Source organism: Pinus tabuliformis, chromosome 7 (assembly GCF_031772625.1).
Source record: "Pinus tabuliformis cultivar Carrire ecotype Pingquan chromosome 7, CPIR1, whole genome shotgun sequence".
NCBI lineage: Eukaryota > Viridiplantae > Streptophyta > Pinopsida > Pinales > Pinaceae > Pinus > Pinus tabuliformis.
This window is the reverse complement of record NC_142293.1, coordinates 912,692,540-912,713,380: the sequence shown is the minus strand read 5'-3', so window position 1 is coordinate 912,713,380 and position 20,841 is coordinate 912,692,540. Positions and strand designations below refer to the sequence as shown.

Sequence of the window (20,841 nt, the reverse complement as noted above, 5' to 3'; positions counted from 1 at the left end):
CTCCATTAATGAAATGAAGTATTATTTCCACTGCATCTCTGTTTTTATGGTTATCGCATCTCTGTATTTATGGTTATCTCTGTAATCTATTGCGTTCCTGCTTAAATCCGGATCATCAACTGAGTTGCTTCCTACAAAATTAGTTCTATCATCTACTATATTACAGGGTGGTTCATCAGTTGGACTACAGGGGAGAGATTCCAACTGTGTGTTTATTGCAGTTCCTTCAATTGTTTCTACATGGAATTCTCTAAAATAGGTTTCCGTGGCACAAACATTAAAACTATAATTCCCAACCATATAGTTGGTAAACATTACAAGTTCATTGGGGCCATTTAATTCTATCACCACATACTTCATGTATCTTTCTCGATCAACTCTCAGCATATCACCCTTCCCCTTTAGAGGCAGCAAGAAATGGGACCAACCAGTTGAGAAATATCCATTGAGTTTTGATGACCAGTCCCTACTAAGCAGCATTCCATAAGCCTCGTGTATGTCGATTACCACTATGTCAATGACTTGTGAGTATTGTGGTTTGGTAGCCATCCGAATCAACACATCTTTAAATTCCCCAATTACCTTCACATTCATTTTGTCCAATTGCATAATTCGAGTTCTAGTTTTCTCGGGTATCGCACGAAGTCTTTTAACAACAGCATAAGGCATAACAGTGGACGAGGCACCGAAATCTACCAAGGAATTGTGTATGTTCATGTTGAAGATTTCAAATCTGATAAGGAAAGGTGGAGTCATGGATTTTAATTTCCATCCTATCATGGCCGCACTGACATCTTGTGGGGTTCGATTCATTTTTGACAGAGTGGCTTCCATAGCTGATGGTGTTTAGGTTGTACTGGAGCTACTGATAGGCATGGACATCGACTTATTGGTTTGGCTTCTTGAGATGGTGGGGGTTTTGCAATACTATTCATTCATAGCTTTCAACAGCAAATCTCTTTATTGCGTTAACTTAAACAAGTCGGAGTATGTGATATTAGATTGAGATTTCTTCAGATCATCCACAATATTGTAGTCAATGTTATAAACAGGGTAGGGTAGAGTAAACATACTGGTTTTTCTGTTCTTAGGTGGGAGTTTACCATTTTGAGTCACCTTCGTTACAATCAGAGATGTATTCTCTTTCTCTAGATAGTTTGCAACTAGAGTATTCTTGGACTCACCACTAGGTCTACCCTTCTCAACAGGAACTTTGGGAGAGGATGCCTTCATAGGGTGAACATCTTTCTTTGTCTGGTCTACAGGCTTCATCACGCCCGCAAGTGGCCTTTTACTTTGTGTGTGGATTTCATTATTGTGGATTTCTACCATGCTATCATCTTCATCGTCATCATTCTTATTTGTATAGAAATCCCATAGTACATTGATTTGAGATTCTTCATCCAAGGGATTTTGTACTTGGTATTCTTCCTCATTTTCTTGTTCTGGCTCTAGCTCCACTATAGGTTCTTCTTTGTTAATGAGCGATCCGATAAGAGCCAACTTTTCCATATTTAAATTCCCTTCATTGGGTGGAGCAGGCAATGCAAGTTGACAATGACCACCTTCTATATACGATAGAAATGTTTGAAGGGTTTTCTGTTGTTATACTCTCCTCCACTCTCCCGAGAATTCCTTTTCATATCGATGAATATGTTTGTCAATTTCTTAATGATCTGATGCAAACCTTCCACATCTGTGGTGTCTCTTCCTTTTCCCTTAACCACTTTTCTATCACTCCCACTATTCTTCTTGGATGACTGAGAGGCTTTCCTCCCTTCGGTCGTATGATGACATGTTGTGAGACTGATCATTTCATTCTCGACTTTTATTGCTTCATTGATAACACCTTGTAACGTTTGTGCGTTAATTCTCTTGACCCACATCGCAGTAGGGATAGGGAGAGAAGTGATGTAGAATTCCATGAGCACCTCATTAGTAGGTCTGGAGTTAGCTAGGATTTTGTTGAGCAAAGTGTTGAACCGGATGTTAAAATCCTTGACCTTTTCTTTGGCTTCCATTTTTAAATGGGATAGTTCTAAAACTAAGGCCACAAGTGTTTTTTCATCACCAAACTTGTTTAAAAAGGCCTGTAGAAAGGCACCCCATGAGGTGATCGATCCTATTCTCAAGCTAAAGTACCATGTGGAGACCGCACCAATCAGAGTAAAAGGGAATAAGCGACATACCACATCCTCATCGGCTACCCCTAACATGCGCATGGCTAGGAAGAAAGAGTGAATATGGTTATCAGCAGTGTCTCCCCGCTTAGGGTCGAATTTAGGCAATAGTCTTTCTACGTTCTTGGGAAAGGGATGTTGTTGCCCAGGTACCGCTACGGCATCCTGTGAAAGCTAGGGAGGGAGTTCTCCCAGAGGAGGTGGGGGTTGATTCCCTCCCGAAGGGGGTGGTAGAGGTGGATTCCCACCTGGAGGGGGAACGTTAGCCATATTATGGATATGGAGATTCTAGTTGAAGGTTTTCGCTGAGTGTTCTTCGTTAGGATTTTCCAAATCAGGCCAGGGATTGCCTGCAGAAGGGGGATCCTTAGGAATTTCTTCCCAAGGAGAGTCAATACTTTTCAAAGACTCTAGCACAATATCTTCAAGAGAAGGGGATGCAAATGTCTCTTCGTTTATGTGATAGATCCTTGGCTTTCTTTTAGCTGTGTGGGGTAAGGACTGCAAGATAGGGAGCTATGATAGGGAACAAGCGTAAGCATGAGTAAGTATTCTGACTAGTTGTTCCTGAGTGATAGGGTGCTCCCACAGTCTCTCTTCCTTGGATGACCCAAACATGGGACTTAGATTTCCTTCCTCTGCTTCTTCAAAATGAGGCTTTTCCAAATGGGAGGAGGGATCTTTTCGACCTTTACAATCTGTGCATTAATATTTTCGAATCCATGTGTGACATTATAGATGAAATCATAAAAAGCTGTGGGAAGTGGTTCAAGCCCTCCTTCTAGCGCCAATTTGTTGACATGGCGAATTTTCACTATACCAGCAAGGGGAACTAACCCGATCACAAACCCCAATTAGGTATGCTTTCATTTGGGGTGGCTAGCTCCAACAGGTTTTAAAGGATCTCGTAAACTGTTAATGGTGTTGAGAGATTGCTTCCTGGAGGAAGACTTCAATTAAATCAACAAAAGAAACAGCTAACCTATATGTATCAAATCTTATCTACACTACTTCTCACTACTTAAGCTAGTCATAACTATGCTAATCTATCATGCACGAGTATAACAAAAAGAGGTTAAACACCATATATAGATTCCAAGTCCAAATGAATCAATTATTGGTTCACATAAGAACAAGGCTGTATTAAATCCTAATTGCAATCCATTTAGTTATACAGGAATACACATTCCTTTCCATACAAATAATACTTGCAACTGATGTTTAACAAAGTTTCAGATCAACAACCTTTCATGAGTTAAGCATGCTATTGAATTATATTGGAATAACCAGGAATAACCATGAAATGTATGTTATCAATATGCACAAAGCAAAACAAATTTATCTTTATGCTAACAACAACACTATGATTCTAAACACATGAAAGAAGAGAAAAATAAATCTAAAACTAAAGGCTCCTTCTTGACCCAAACAGTGTTCTTTATTCACAATAAATCAAAATTTGTTCTTCCAAAAAAAAGTCCTCCCCTCATCTTTGGAGGAAATACTTATGCATAAGCAACTGAACCTCGGTCTTCCAATGAATTTTCACCTCCCTCCTCTTTTGAATATACAAATTAAAATATACAGGCATATACCCGATCGGTGAAATGACTAACCCATAAAGGCCACATCTATAGGAGCATTTCATTTCCTAAGGAAATGAATAGATGTCGATTGAAAGAAGGAGGTATGCGTGTCATTTCTTCATGATAAGGTCCAAGACCGCATAATGTTTGGAACACACAGGTAACACATGGAAACATGACTGCCAATGCCTAAATCCGGATCTTCAGATAGAACACACCCGCATATATAAACTCTTTGGATCCACTCATGCATCTTTTACCCAGAGCCATACTTGATGCTTATGCATTCGTTCTTTGACCTCGCTTGTATTCTGTTGGCCATCGCTTGCGGAGATAACCAACATCAGCTACGCTTATGAAAATATGATAGAAATCTTTGAAAACACAAATCTTGCCTTCATTAAAACGTTTATAAAATCAAAAGAAACAAGTGTGAAAGAATCAGCCCCTGCTTTTTAATTCATGAAATGATTAAGTCTCGCAAGTGTACATCCGATTTACATCGAAAATCGTCGCATAACATAGAACCAGATCCAAAATCCAGACTTGAAATATTATAAATGAGAACCCATACCCTATCTGGTCCACGAAACACTATCGCATCGCATCGTTTCAGTGGAGAGGAACCGAACTTATTGAACTACCAAACTCTAATATTGCGATGGCAGAAGTGGACCAGAAATCATATTATGCTACGCTTAATAACCCAGCGAGTCCGTTAGATTATGGAGCGCCTTGTGTATGGGCCTTGGGTTCTACCAATTATGATTTTTGATTGGGGAAGCAGACCCGATAAATGCATGTGTTATGTTTAATAATCATGGCAGGTCCACCATATCGTGAAACGCCTTATGTATGGGCCTTGGGCTCCACCGATTGCAATTTGCGATTGGGGAACGGACCCGACATCATATGTCTTGCTATTAATTGCATTTGAAGTCCAGAAGATCCTTGCTTAGCGGATGCGAAAGAGGAAGGTGCATTATAACTGCGGAAATGGAGAGATCGCGATAGGGATAGAGGCACGCATTGAAAAATGTATAAAGGTCGAAGGAGCGTCGAAAAGGTAAGTTACATACGTTTTCAAAGTATTTCTGTTACAAAAGTATTGTAATAGAAATAGCGGCGCGATATAAGGTTTTGTGGGTTGAGTCCACATACGACCATGGTAAAGAGTGGGGGTTGGTTATATGTGGGGGCATAGAGTACCATGAATGCTTATGAGGATTGAGAAAAGTCTCGATGACAAAACATGAATGGAGGGCTAGACTGGGTTATAAATCAATCATGCTGTAGAGATTTATTCAAGGGATATTACCATTAAAATTGACAATTTGACTCGGCACAGAGTTGAAATCCCTGGGATAAAAACAGATCATTGGGAGAGTTATCATCAGAGAAATGAAAGATCAAAGTTCTAGGGGACCCATTCAAATTTGCTACTAGGGCAGGTTTTAATAAGGTGGTGGTTGTGGCCGCAACAAAAATTCATTTGGATCAACAAGAATCACATAATACACCACATGTGCATATGGATTGAACCGAAACAGTGTTTTCAGATTGTGCACATGTAGGTAATGTGCCTTTCTAATTTAATACTGAGATTGTCCTTCATTTGGCCTATACAATTGGCTGACATTAAGATGAAATCTTTGGCCACCATATTTAATTAGTTTATTCTTCCTCAAGTCATCTTGAATGGCATTTTGTTTTGTTTTAACAATCCCACTCTCTAATTCACCACCTGGTGTTATGATTTCTCGACTTCCTTTGGAGCTTTCATGTTGTTCTTCACTATTGCCCATGAATTTTACAAATTGAACAATATTTCATTTCTACTTCTTAGTGGTTAAAATATCTTCTCCTTGATAAACAAGCTCTTCATCATCAGCTGGAAGAGAGATATCTATGGTCATTTGTCATTTTGATGTCTTATTTCTTTTCTCCTTTGCAACAACAACTCTAGCCTCCTCCTCACTAATGGTAACATATTTTTTAGCTTCAACTTCCACATCTTCAAAAGCAACATGTTTACCTTTGCCAGATTGACCCGCCTTAATGATTTTTTTTTTTTCTTTTGTATGTACTATTGCTACATCATGATTTATTGTTCTTTGCTTCTTTCTCCTTTCTTCTTTCGTCTCTGTGTGGAAACTGTTGATCACAGTCATAATATCTTGCTCCATATAATAAATACCCTCCAACATAGTTGAAAGACTCTCAACAAAATCCTGTGAAACAAAATATAATATTTCAATGATCAATAATTTATAAAACATTTAATGGTCCTTACAATAATGCATAACACAAAAATATAAATAAGCATACTTACAATGTTTCTTGCGATTTATTCACATAACTGTGTAGTTTCTTCATCTGTGTCATACCATAGCTTTGAGAGATGATATCTAACATTTTCATGTGTATTGGCCAATCTTGCAATAACATAAACAATGTCTGTGTTCGACACCAAACATATGTCTTGTACTCTACCATCACCTCATATGGTTCACCAAAGTTAATCATACCACAAAGCAGATCGATATGTATACCATCATCGGTTTCATTGTTTTTAAGAAGCCATGAGAAATTGATTTTATTTATTTGTCGTGTATTCTTTGATTCTGAAATAAGCTCGATTGTACCTATTTGACTGTTATTACATTTGTGAGTTCAAGTGTGTTCAACAATATCCATAGTGCGTCCAACTACAACATTAGCTGATGCAATGGCTGCCCTTGGTCCAGAAACATTCAATGAGATCTTCTTTAATGTCATCTTCCTAACAAAAAAAAAATTCCAAATTAAAACTATATAACTTAAAATTTGAAAAAAAAAATTATAAATGTTTTTTTCTTTACATATAAGTTAAAATTAAGAAAAAAAATTAACTATATATATATTTTTTAAAATAAATATATAGTTTAAAAAAATAATTATAATATTTTTAAATTTAAAAAATAGTTTTTTTAAATATTATATATAAATTTATTTATTTTATATATATTTTAAAATTTATAATTTTTAAAAAGACATAACTATATAAATTAAAAAAAAAATTAAAACAAAATATATTTTTAAAATTTTTATACCAATTAGTTTATATATATATATATATATATATATATATATATATATATATATATATATATATATAATTTCAAATTATAAATTTCATAATTTTTTAAAAATATATTTAATATAACTTTATACTTATTTTAAAGAAATGGTTAATATCTAGGGTTGGAGGTTGGCGGGGCAGGGTTCATATAGCCCCGTTTGCTTGCCTCTGGCCCCCAGCTGGGCCGAGGGGTCCATTCCGGTAATTGACCCCTTGGCCTAGTCGAGGGCTAGTGGAATCGAACCCTCAGCCTAGCCGGGGACCAGAGGCTGGCAGGCAGAAAGCCTGCTCGGGCCCAATGGGCCTACTGGCTCGCCTCCAGCCCCCGAACTATATATATATATATATATATATATATATATATATATAAACAAACAAAAATATTTTGGTTAATAAAGAAATAAAATATTGACAATTAAAATATATATATATATATATATATATATATATATATATATATATATATATATATATATATATATATATTGGCAATTAAAAAAAAAATATTTAAAACAAAAAATAGTTTTTTTTTGTCTTTTAAAAATTATGTATATAATTTTTTAATTAAAAAAAAAATAAAATTGTTTTTGCTTGTTCGAGAAAAAAAAAATTAAAATAAATATAACTGTTTTTTTTAGGGGAAAGGTTTTTGGCTTCTTCCCTTTTTGTTTCATGGAGGAGCCTAACAACCCTAAAAAAAAAAAACAAAAACCTAAATTTTCACCTAAAAATACTACAAATTTGTGTTTTTTTTCATCTTCTTCGCTATAAAAATATTTTTAAAATAGGGTTTTTATGTGGTTTTTCGTGTAAAATATGATACTGCAAAAAAAAAAAAAAAGTTTCCACCAAATTCATCTTTGAAAGGCCAAAATAGAAGGAAAATTCACCCTTCAAATACAAAAAACTCTCGTTCAATGTGTTATCGATGTCAATGCAGCGCCTCGCAAAATCACTCCAAACATTTTAACAAAACCAAGAAGACTTGCTGTGATATAATGAATATAAACAATGATTGTTATTATATAGTGAATATTGTGGAATTGCTTTAGCATTTCTCGAATGTGGGATTAAAATTAAAATTAAGAAAAATAATATGTAGTTAATATTATAGGTTTACATTAATATTTATTCACTCTCGACTAAAAAATAAAATATACATTATAAAAATTAATTTAGTTATGCAGTTAATGTTAAACGATTTAAATAAAAAAAAATATTTTAGTTTTGAAAGAATGCATTAAAGGAATATTTTTGTGGATATTTTGAATAGAAAGTAGGGTGAAAATTTTCAATCCCAAAAGTGTACTAAAATGTTTTCAAATACATTTTAGACGGAAATTTTGGAGGGAATTATTTAAAATGAAATTTTTGGAGGGAAAATTTTTTAGCGAAAATTTTGGGGGTAAACTTTGGAGGGAAACGTTTAGCGAACATTTTTCGGGGGGAATTTTAGAGGAAAATTTTCAATGTTTAAGGTATATATTGTCATTGGGAAAGAGTCCATTTGTATCATTCAACATCTTCAGTATGAAAGTCATGGATTCTTCTAATAGTGAAGTTTTTCTCTCTACAACATCAACATCTTCGTCAAGCAGCAACCCTATTTATATTGATGAACTTAATACGAATTCGTTCACTATGAATAGAGATTCAAATTTCCCACATGGTCTTAATCCTATGTACGATGAGAGATGCATTAATGAAGGGAATTTTTTTTTTTTTTTTGTAAATTGAGAGTCAATTATTCCACTTAATCCTAATCCAAAGGATTAAGAGAGCACTAGTGATGAAGGGCATGATGAAGAATTTCTAGAGTCAAAATTTCCACTTAGTCCTAATCTTAAGGATTATGAGAGCACCACTGATGAAGGGGGATGAAGAATTTCTAAGTCAAATTTTCCACTTTGTCTTAATCCTAAGGATTATGAGAGCACCAATGATGAAGGAGGGAAGGAAGAATTTCCAAAGTGAAATTTTCCACTTCGTCTTAATCCTAAGGATTATGAGAGCACCAATGATGAAGGGGGGACGAGGATTTTCCAGAGTAAAATTTGCCACTTTGTCTTAATCCTAAGTATTATGAGAGCACCACTGATGAAGGGGAGGATGAAGAATTTCCAGAGTCAAATTTTCCTCTTCATCTTAATCCTAAGGATTATAAGTTCACCAATGATGAAGGGGCGATGAATAATTTCCAATAAATAGAGATTCAAAGCTTCCACTTGGTCGTAATCCTAAGGATATGAGAGCACTAGTGAGGAAGGGGAGGGTGGGGATGGAGAATTTCCAGTGAATAGAGATTCAAAGCTTCCACTAAGTGTTAATCCTAGGGATTATGAGAGAAGCCTTGACAAAGGGGAGGACGAAGAATTTCCATTAAATAGAGATTCATTATTTTCACTTATTCCTAATCCTAAGGATTATGAGAGCACCATTGATGAAGGCGATGATGAATAATTTCTTGCAAATGATAATTTGACTAAAAATAGAGAGTCATATTTTCCAATTAGTCCTAATCCTAAGGATTATGAGAGCACTAGATATGAAGGGGATGATGAAGAATTGAATCCTCCAAGGGAATATTTCAAAAGCATGGATGAAGATGGTGAAGATTTTTGTCCAACTTGGGATTGAAAGGTGCAGATGATGTTAATGATGAATTTTCTTCAAGTGAGGATGGTAATGAATATTTTCCAAGCAATGATGATGATGAATTTCCTAACTTTGTTCAGAATGATCATAGTGAGGATAATATTCCCACCAATGGTGATGAATTGCTTCTACAAAGGAAAATGAACTGATGAAGATGTTGTAAGGAAATATTGCATTGAGGAGTAGGAGTAGACATTTTCATATCAATCCAAAATATTATAGTTATACAAGGCATATGAAAACATATCTCATAATCATATGTTCTATTGGTGATATAATTTCAAGTGAATGTTGTCGAAAATATTTCTTAAAACATATGGATTTCAAGTTTTCTATTGAGAAAAGGCAAAGATATTTGTCAATGAGTAAAATAATGCAAAATTCATATTTAGTGGGTTGCATGCAATCTACACTAGCAGGTTATGGTTATCATATTGGGAATGTATTTCTCTGTAGAAAGGCTTTCAAAATGTTGCATTCAATTGGTAATTTTCGTTTGTCACGAATCCAAGAAAGAATGGAAAAGGATCCCACATATTATTCAGAAGTACGTTATAAATGAGATTTTGGTCTGTTGAAAAATTATGCAATGTCATGGATGAAAGACTTCTTTTCAAAGCATGGAGAGTGTATGCCAAATAAAGGCACAAAACATATTCTAGATACAATACATATTCCAGATAATTTCTCAAAACGAGAAATCTACAACTTATAAAAAGAATATGCAGAAGTTGCTCAGGAGTTGGTAATTTTATTATATATTCGTATTTTACAAGGTTATGGAAGAAAAAATTCAACAATGTTCATATTCCTAAGAAGACAAGGATGGTGGGTTGCAGTACATGTGCTTCTCTTAAAGAATAAATGGATATACATCAAGGGGAAGAAATAGGTATGCATTCGTAACATCATTTTTAAAATTTGGATAGGTATCAACTATGAAAATATATTTATTAATAGGTTTCTTTTATTTTATGTGTAGATTCCATTGTCAAAACACATCAAGAGCATCGTAATTAGTAAACAAGTGAAAGGAAAAAAATTGTATAAACATCGAAAGAAGTGTTATGATAATACAAATAAATATTTGGTTTGATAATTGATGGTATGGATGAAAGAAAACACTTCTGCCACATTTTTTCTACACAACAAAAAATTTACAGGAAGAAGATTTTATTCAGTTTCACTTGGTTGGTTGCATTTTCTTTAATGGGAAGATGTTACGAAGTGTTTACTTCCCAACTCCAAATATTCGTAATGATGCAAGTATGACCATAACTATAATCCATGATGTGATCTTTCATTGGTCTAGTATTCTTCCTGAAGTTTTGTATCTGCAATTAGACAACACAAGCGATGAAAACAAAAATCAAGTTCTTTTTGGGTACCTGAACATGCTCGTTGAATTGGGAATTTAAAAAAAGGTAAAGGTTGGTTTCCTTCTTGTTGGGCATACTCATGGCCATATTGATAAGATGTTTAATCGTTTTTCGGTAATATTAAGAAGGAAATATGTTTGGAGCCTGCCATCATTAATTGAATGTACTAAAAAATCATACATTCTAGAGCCTATTTTTCATGTGTTAAAAGAAACTATTGAAATGCAAAGGTTTATTCTGGGATCGCATGGTGAGGAGAAATGCATTGAAAAAATTAATGAAATTAGCTTCCAACATCAATTTCGTATCAAAAGAATTGATGGAAAAATATTCATATGGGGCAAGAAGTATTCAACTGTTGCAGAATGGGGGTCGTCATTAGGTTTAGCATTTTTGAAGTTCATTCCAGAGTATCCAATATTTGCATCAAAGATATTGTTATTTCAATCAATTATTGAATTCCATAATGAACGAAGGCATAAGAGAGATATCAATTATTTTGAATGCTTAGAATAAATTAAAATTTGTATTAGAGATACATATGAGTACTTTGATGTTGATGATTTAGTTTGGTGGGAGTATTTCTCCAATAATCAAAGTGATATGATTTCAATATTAATAAATGAAGATAAAATTTTGAAGGCTCCATTTATTTGGCCACAAAATATGCGAAATGAACATGAGGAAAGACACATTGTTGAACAACAACAATCTGAGGGTATTATGAATTCTCCACAGGTAGAGGAAAGATAAATCTATATTGGTTCTAGAAGATCATGTGCACAATGTGAAGCCATGAAAGACCTTTATAGGGGTTTTGTGCAATATTTTAAGGAGGGTTTCATGATAGCAGTGTTAGCACATGGAGATCCACTTGGTTATCCGTTATGGGTTGCCAATGCTATAAAGGTCATTAAAGAAAATGAAGATATTACAGTTGTTGAAGTACATTGGTATGTTATAAACACCCACCCATTCAATGGTGTGTACAATCTAGAGATGGTAGTTGATAAAAAAAATTGGTAGAAAGAGAAGAATAAGGGGTACAAATGTAAATCATCACCGCACATACCTATTAAAATTGAAGGATGTTGACATACTTGTGTATGAATTCAATTTAACAAAGAGAGGAACTCTACATTTGAAGATCACAGAGATTTAGAAAAACTTGTTACCAAAAGGAATGATGTTGAGATGGGAGTTTGTTGGACCTAGTCGTATATCTAGAAGACTTTTGGAACCTGAAATGATGCACATGCATGTTGACTTAGATGGGGCACTAGTTGATGAAAGAGAAGAATATGGATCATCTTCATTTGCATCTAGTGATTCATTTGAAGATGTAGATTGTAATGGTGTGTCAAAACCTATGAGTGATTTTGAATAAATGTCTAAGACATTTTATGTAAATGATGTTTGCATGGTAACTTGAAATAAATATTTTGACTTCTATATGATCTTACATGAAGTTATGAGTCATTTTTATGTTTGTTGGATTATATGTTTTAATTATGAATAATTCATCTGTTTAGAATATCCACAATGCAACAACGAATTACAAAGATAATTTATGTTATATTCAGTCTACCAAAGTTGATATGTTGATTAAAAGTAAAAATATATCAGAAATTAATGTTTAATTTTTAAGTTATGCAGTGATATTGCCATGATATTTCTTATTGTTATCATTTATTCATATTTTGATTAAAAGTAAAAAAGATATAATAAATTAATTTTTAACATTTCAATTTATACAGTGATATTGCCATGATATTATTCATTGTTATCATCCCTCCATATTTTGATTAAAAGTAACAAAATATTAGAAATTTAAGTTCAATTTTTAAATTATACAATGATATTGCCATGATATTATTTATTGTTACCATTTGTTCATATTTTGATTAAAAGTAAAAAAATATTAGAAATTAATCTTCAATTTTTAAATTATACGGTGATATTGACATGATATTATTTATTGTTATCATTCGGTATAAGATACTTTTAAAAATGTTGAAAATTTAACACCTCATTGAAAGGGGGCACTTCATTTTGATGGTTGATTTTTAAGTTTTTGTTGCAATAAGGTAAGTTGTCTTATGCTAAGATTTCAAACGAGCTATACTTTTAGCCTTTAAAATAAAATTACTCTTGGAATAATGAATCTTTCATCTACTTCTTGATTTTAAAAAATTGTTTTAGTCATATAATTTGTCAATAATTTTATGGTTCAAATATGTTAAAAACTTAAGGTTTTCAATTCCATGGTTGAAAACTTGTCAAAATATTAAGGTTTTTCTGAGTTATGATATTTAATCTTTAATGCTATGGTTGACAACAATTACAATTTTAGGGATTTTTAGAGTCAAAATATTTTATCTTTGACAAGATAGATGAAAATTGTTAGAATTATAAGCCTTTGAGACATGATATTTTATCTTTAACATCATGTCTGAAAATTGTTGGAATTTTGTGGTTTTTCAAAGTCCTAATATTTTATCTTTAATTACATTGCTAGAAAGTGTCAAAATTGTAACCCGATTTTTTTTCATTCCAACATCAACACTTTATGTTTTGAGGGTGTTTTCTCAATCATTTTTGCAAAAAAAAAAGGTTTTTAATAAATTGTTGAAAATTTACCCTAAAATAAGACATCGTTCTCAACTACACACTTTTCGGTTTTGGGTTGTTTTTTCACTGTTTTTTGGAATTTTTGTGCTAGAGTTCTCATTTTGAATTAATAGTTTTTGTTTCATTCATAACTTTGTTCATGATATCCTGATACTTTTCCATATTGCAACATGAATCATCATAAATGAATTTAATTCTACTCTCATGGTTTATAATTTGTTAGTACAAGGAATCACCAATCTGAGAAGGCTATTCCAATATGAGGTGAGTAATTTTGAAGCCAAATACCTACAAAACTGAAGATTGGAGTTGGCTTATAGAAAAATTAACCAAAATACATGAAAGTTGAAGTCATATAAGGTTGTCTTGAACTAGTCGCTTAGTTCTGGCTAAAACTATGATTGAAGTTATCCCGGTCTACTAGATGGCGCTAATGTGGATTCCTTTAAGTATTATGGAAAAATAAAGGAGAATATGTTTCAATATCCTTTGGGAAGGGAGTCAAGAATTCTTTTTTTTTTACTTGCATTAAATGGTCAAGAATACCAAATCCAAAACTGATTGGTGTGTGGGGACTCTAAAATATTTATCTTTTCTTGAAAGCGTTGGTAGAGAAATATGGATGGAGATTGTTATCCACAACTAGTTTATGGACTCAAGTAGTTTACTAGAAGTACATTAGTCCCCTTCCTTTGGAAAATTGGATTCGACTTCTAGTCAAGCCAAGAGGTAATATTCCTATGGTTTGGAGATTGGTACTAAATTAATTTGATTTGATTTTTGCTAGTTTGGCATGGAGGATTGGGAATGGTCTGAAGTTGAGGTTGGGCTATGACCCATGGATAGGAAACATAATTGAGCATATCCTTCTGGAAAATTTGATAGCCTTCCTAAGGAATGTGGGTCTCACCAACTTGAGTCAAATAGGAAACCCACATACAACAACCATTTGTTCGTAGGGATGGCAAGAAATGTGGACTTGAATCTTCCTCGTGATTGTTGGGATTGTTCGAGGACACACATTGAAGCACTATCAATGGCACATATTAGGTTAATTGACTAGGACAACAAGTTGGTTTGGAAATTCTCCCCTCATGGTTTTTCTACAGCTAACCGGGGTTATATTCATCTAATGATTGTAAACCAAATGGAGGAGGATAAATGGTGGTGTAAGGTTGTCTGGAAGGAAAATTTCCCTTCAAAGGAAAAAATGATAACATGGTGCATTATGGATAAGAAAGTTTTGACATGGGATATAATGAAAGGAGGTATGAATTAGGACCAGGCTGGTGTGCCTTATGCAAGGGAGCAAGTGAAGCAATAGATCATTTATTTTCCTCATGCCCTCTTACCCGAAAAACTTGGAAGGAATGTAAAGAATCATAACGTTTCTAGTGTAGGTGGGGGAGGCCAGTTTTTGCTAATTCTTGGCATTCTTGGATTAAAAACAAGGAGTACAAAAACATTTAGGCTTTGCCTCTGATTATAAATTGGGGGATCTAGATATCTCAGAATAAGGAAATATTTTGAGGAGTGGCATCTGATCCAAGGAGGATAGAAATGAAGAGTGTATATATACTTAGCCATTTCCTTCAATGCAAAGATGCTCCTCCACCTAGAATCATAAGAGAAAAACAATAAGACAAAATGATCCTGTTGGGCTACTTCAACAGGGAAACCCACAAAAATTGAAATGTGGCTGGAGGGTGTTTCATTATTTACTTATCTGAGCACCACTTGTTTCATATCAAAATGGGTTTAGGTAGTGGATCAAACAACTAGGTATAGTCCTTAGCTTGTTGATCATCGTTCGGTTTTGCCATTGATAAAGGGTGTGAAAAAATTCAGATCTTTAGGGATTCATTGTTGGTGATCAATTGGGTTAGTGGGGCTCAACAGTGCGACAATATCTATCTGGGAAATATTATGGATTAGATATCTAGAATATGTCTAAGCTTTTCTCAATTCTCTTACAGGAAAAAAATTTCGGGACAAGAACACAGGAGAAAGCAGGCTTTCTAAGGAAGGTCTTCTTTTGGGGAGGGGTCTATGGCATGTGACTGAGATTCATGGAATCAAAAAATATGCTTATTACCATAGGCCTTTTGATGGAAATCTCGAGATTCTTCACGACAGTATAACATTTTTGTTTCTAAGTTATGGATACTTATGTTATGATCTTATACATTTTTAGCAGTGTTTGGACAACTTCCTCTCTTGGAGACATTGACAATTTCTATGTTTTTTGTTTTTTTATAAATAAACATTTGTATATGTAAATGGAAGCTCTTATAGGAGCAGGTTCTGGAAAATTCTCTTTTTGATAACAGGTTATTTGTTTTATCACTGGCTCTAGTATAAATTCGTCTTATTGTAGATGAAAATGGCAGACTTTGTGAGCATTATTATGCCTTTATGTAGAATTTTAACTTACTATAGGAATAATTTGTGAAAGACGTCAAGTCATTTTTGCATTTTTCCCATATTGTTATGGTGACATATGGTGCCACAACTAGGTTGGGGATATATTTATAGCAATGATGTAGTAGGCATGAGTTTCATAAGCTCCTCTTGACCTCTAGGACAAATGGAAAAAATACACAATGAAAAGTGTATATAGAAAATGTAATTTCTTTTTTGAAATGCTAACGGAATTATGATTTTTTTTCTTAGAAAAATATGAAAATGATATTAATGAAAGTAATCCTATAGAATCAGTAACCCAACTAGCCTAACAATTGTCAAATATTCAACTGTGCTACAACCAAGTGAACTCTAGTCTTGTATAGGAATTTATAAATTATAAGAGCAAATAATTCATACAAACCTGTCCCCAAATTTCCTATTTGATTTACTGCCATTGATCACAACTTTGTCATAGATAGAAAAAAATTCACTTGATAGAGATAATAAGTACTCTTGTATGCATGCAATATATGAAGAGTTAAGTTAAGTGAAGGAAAGCAAGCTAAGTCTAATATTAGAATTCAATTGTGTCAGGGTTAAAAATTTAATGCCTTGTTATGAAAACCTAAATTAAGGAAAATAAAAATGTCGATTTATGTTCAAGCGAAGTTAGAAAATTTTAGTTAAAGCATCAAGTCATAGTTTTCATGAGGAAAATAAAGTTAGATTTCACATAATTCCATATTTAGAAAGTTTAGTGCTTTATACTCATGGTTGGGTCATTGTAATGTGAAGTAACAAGAGAGAATAACAACAACATGAGGAATGTATATGAGAGAATAATTAATGAATAGAACTTCATTATTCAAGAAGAAGCTTTTGTACTTATTTGTCTTGTGTTTGCATGTTTATCTATGCCTCTAAATAAAAGGTCGTACCAGATCAAGGTTTAGCAAGGTTTGAAAGAACCAAAAGAGTTAAGAAAATCATGGGATACTTCCACTAAGAGCCTTGGCTATTGTGAGTAGCTTGCAAATCGAAGTTTGCATCCATTGGTCCATAAGTAGAAATTAGAGCGCGTTGAGAGTTTGTAAACCCAACTACTAAAATATTAGGGTGATTAGCCTACAGAGATGCCACGATTTCAAGAGGAAAGAGCCACCACCACTGACCAAAGAAGGAGTCTCAACTGTAAGTTGTAGCCATGAGCCTCCATAAAAATCTGCGTAGAAGAGCTTAGCAAAGTTTCTAGTAGTTGTTGGGATTCATCGTTAAAGTGAAGGTTAAAATTTTTAGTTTTAAAGATAATCTAGTGTATGTGATGTTCATTTCTAGAATGCTGACACAATAAGGAAATAAGATAAAAGAAAAAATAAATATGACAATCATGGTCATAAGGAAAGACTGAAGCAAACCAAGAAGTGTCTAATTTGAGGTTGTGATGGCGATTATAGAAAGGTTGGCATTCAATCAACAATTCAGTTCACTCAAACAAAGATGTTCACTGCATTGGTCTCAGTATCTTATGAGTTCACATAGAGGCCCCATTCTAAAAGTTAACTGAAAGAGTTTGAATACCACTGTTGAGAACTAATTCAAAGACATACTTGTCTTATTTCCTAAACAAAGTGATATATATATATATATATATATATATATATATATATATATATATATATAAGCATTGTTGTATAAGGAGTTGTGAACTAAAATTGTAATAGGAATTTTACACAATTCCTATATGTTTTTAAATCCTCAAACAGAATAGGTATTATTTTTGAACTAGATTAGATCATTTGTTCTAGTATCGCCACAACACATTCTAAAATGCCAATTTGATTCAATGTTATTTTCTCCAATTCTTAGCAATGGGAGATTTAGGTAGATGATAATCAACACAAACCATGAGACATCGTAGGAGTGTACATCTTTGTCACATAGAACAAGGGATTGGATATGCATAGCATGGGTTTAAAAAAATGCATTTATAACATTTTAAGAAATAGGGTAACAACATCTCTATAACCTTTTCCTCAGTACATTAAGGTAATAACCACCCCTTTTAACTAAAGTAATAAGAAATAAATTCTTTATATATATTGCCTACATACAAAAGAATTGGAAGTGTATATAGATTTTTTGAAAAATAAAATTGGAACAAATGTGCCTCACATAATTATTCATAAAATTGATTTAAATAAATAACTTAGTAAAAAGAAAACCTTATAGTGACCAACAACGTGCAACATAAAAACTAATTTAGAAATTTTCTTGTTCTAATTTGTCTAAACATCCTATTGTTTCGATGGAAGAGGAAACAACCAATATTAGGATTGATTTAGTATGTTTTCCCAGTTGGAAGATTACAACATACATTATCCATATGAATTTAATGAAATTCCATACTTTGGATCCACGATAATGTCTCAAGGGCATTTAGATTTTGGAAGTAACGAACTTTCAGAGCTGAACATAATAATCATTTTGAGTAAAACATAGAAATGGCGACATAGGTCTTGTTCAGAGCATCTCACTTTTTTATCAAATACTATGACTCAATAAGGCCATCCTCATGGAAAACCCCAGATGATCAAAGGATCAAAGGTACTACTAGAGATATTGAGTAGAGAAGTCACCCAGGCATCCTACGAATGGGGTTCAAGTTCAAGTGTGATCATAATTTTTTATTTTTTTGTGTCAATTATCCAATAAAATTCATGATTTTTTGGTCTTTTGATCTCATGGGATTTCAATTGCATTGAAGGTAATAAATCATTGCATAAATTTTTCATTGTTAGATACTAAGAAACAAGTTTCACTAGAATTTGTTGATCTTTCTCTTGAAAAGTCACTTGCTTGAAGGTTATGGCTGGTACATTGAAAATGAGATGGTCGTGGATTTAGTTGATTCCCTTGTTCATTATATTTTTCCACGGTGAGCCAAAGAAGCTGAGCACTGGGCCAAAACGCTCTCCACATATAGCACATACAAGTACAACTCTACACACATAGTGAGTAGATATTTAAAACCACGATAATAAGCTTGAATCAATTTTGATACATTATTGTATGCTCCCTAAAGGGTACCATATGAGAAATAAGGGGGAGAGATTATGGGGTTTACAAAAAAATTGTTGGGTCTTCTTTTTGAGGGTTTAGGGCTATACCCAAAGTATATCCAAATCCTTAACAAGAGCCCATGCTCTTACTGAGAATCAATTATTACCCTCCTTAGAATTAGCCAGATATGGTGAATGAGGTTACAACCCATTTAGATGAAGATATGCTAATTGTTTTGCTTAATGATGTAGTGCTCGGTCTCTCTTAGTTTGTATTGTTCAAAAATTGGGTTTCCACATAAACTTAGTCTGTCCTGTTAGAAAAGTTTCTTTCACCCCCTGTGTAATACTAAAGAAAACATTCTACTGATTTATCGAAGTACATCTAAAAAAACCAAAGCTATGCAATAGGAATTTTCCCAAATCTTTGTAATGAGTCATAATTTTTTTTTTAGAATGTCAATCTCCCAGTAGGTTGTTTTTCCCTTCCTTTGATAATCCATCAACAACCTTGGTCTTCTCCCCTACAGGTAGTACATTTTGTAGACTTTCTGGTTTGTTTTCAAATGTACTCATCTTGCAAGTCATAAAGCTGCAATGAGGATATCTTTTTACGGGGAACAACTTTGAAGGTGCTTATATCCTTCTAAGACATATTTTCATCTTTTGAGTTTTCACATTCACAATCCCTCAGCGACTTAGGTATGTGAAAATCAATTCATTGATACATGCATGAATCTGGGTCCTTTCTAGTATCATATCTATTCCTAATCCACAAAGTGTGATATGGACTACAACCAAAGTATTGTATTGTTATAAAAAGAATCCTTTTCAATTGATCATATGTAAGCTTTAGACCATCATCTACCAAACAATCCTACAAGGTGTGTTTTGGCCAGATTGGTCTCTCCTCGAACAATTTAGATATAGTTGTCTACAAAATCCAGTCATTTGAAATATTTATGAGCTTGATTTCCCAACTAATCATTTGTGGAAATTATTCTATCTTGAAGTCAAGGTGAAAGCAAGGGGTGATATCCATCTCCCATTGTTGTTGCATGATTTTATTTTATTTCTACTTTTCTTTTACATTATTAGAAGGCCTTAACACTAATTTATCTGGAATTTCTTTCAAGGAAAAAAGGGGTGGTTTAAGCATCATCAAATCATCTTTCTCTATGTCAATAATAATATCTTTATCAAAACACGGATAAATGCATTTTTTTCTTTTCTTTTTGCTGAAAAAAATCAACATGACTAGCCAATACATATTGATAGTCTACCATTCCATCAAACGTGTATGCCTAATCAACTCTTGCAACTATATCAACTCTTAGCTCCTCATTTGTTTCCATTTTAATTTGTGAGGAACCCATTCCCTCGATCACTAAAGTAACCTATTCCTTTGAACTCTATGGAAGAAATGTCTCTAATCTAAGGGTCAGTGTATCAGCCCCTCCATCAATAGACATTCCATTTATCTTGCAAGAAGAAAAGGTGGTTTTTGAACAAGAAGCAAGCACATCTTATATGATTTTTCTCTTTGATATACATAATAACAAATAGTTACAGTGGCAAATCTCCCTAAATGCAAGATGAGAATAAGGTTCTTCTGGGTGAAATCTAAGTATAATATAACTGGTATCTGAAGACCATGCCTTAGAAATTCCTTTGGTACCATTGAGGGTTTCAATAGCTTGTGAAATGGAATAAGGATAATGGGGGTAATTTACAGAAAAGTATGTGGTGTTTGGTATCACTTCTGACACACTTTCGTCCTCAATTTCTCCAATTTTTGCACCATTCACAAGTTGTTGTGACACT

The 20,841-nt window shown here is 33.5% G+C and overlaps 1 pseudogene; it reads right to left on the bottom strand.

Moving 5' to 3' along the window:
- Positions 1 to 19,519: 19,519 nt before the first annotated feature.
- Positions 19,520 to 20,303, bottom strand: LOC149250630 (uncharacterized; annotated as a pseudogene).
- Positions 20,304 to 20,841: the final 538 nt, after the last annotated feature.